Source organism: Phytophthora parasitica, assembly GCF_000247585.1.
Source record: "Phytophthora parasitica INRA-310 unplaced genomic scaffold supercont2.123, whole genome shotgun sequence".
NCBI classification, from domain to species: domain Eukaryota; phylum Oomycota; class Peronosporomycetes; order Peronosporales; family Peronosporaceae; genus Phytophthora; species Phytophthora nicotianae.
Genome location: NW_008649109.1, coordinates 14,868 through 15,807, shown reverse-complemented (window position 1 = coordinate 15,807; position 940 = coordinate 14,868).

Below are 940 nucleotides of genomic sequence, written 5' to 3'. Positions count from 1 at the left end.
ACTTGTCGTAGCAGGTACAGTCGAAAATGGGCTAGGCAGTTCAATAAAGCCCTGTTTGATCTTTTAGACGAGCAGGAGCGTGATTTCATGCGGTATTGTTTGAATAAGTGTAAAATTACTTCACGGGGGTTTAAAAGTGCGTATAATCAGCTTCTTGATGGTCTCGTAAAACGCTTAAAGGTGCTTGAAGGTGCTAATCGCATCGGAGATGACAACCCATCAATCAAAATTGAGATGAAGTCGATCTTGGACAAGCTTTATCAGAAAAATGTGTTTTCGACCTCATACTACAGTCAATTTAAGCGTCTGAACAGCTTTAAGATCATATGGCCGACAGCTTCGACGACATCGACATACACAATTACGCTCCCTGATGGCGCATACTCGGCAAGCGATATCAATAACTACCTTCAGTATTGGTCTATCCAAAATAATCTCTATTTGACAAACAATACGACCGGATCAAACTACTATTTCATCTCATGTGCTGAGAACCCATCGAGTTACGCTATTCAATTCACAATGCAACCAGTCAAGAATACCACAGGCTACACTGCTGCAAGTGGCTTTCCTACAATGCCAGTCAGTGCTTATACACCTCAGCTCCAGGTAGTCGATTCCTCGTTTGGTTCTATCATTGGGTTCAGTCCAGCTACGTATCCCGCGGCTCAAACAACTAGTGTTTATGCGGTTAATAGCAATCTAGTTCCTCAAATCGATCCAACAGCCGCGGTTGTTATCACTTATTCAAATCTGTATAATCCAATTGCAAACAACAATCAGGTATTGCACACATTAATTTCTGCTGGGGTTGAGTATGGCGGCTTAATCACAACGGCACAAGGTCAGGGTTTAGCCTATTGCCCAATGCAAGGAACTAATTCGGAATTGACTTTGTCATTCCTTGATCAAAATATGATCCCGCTTGGTATCATTGACA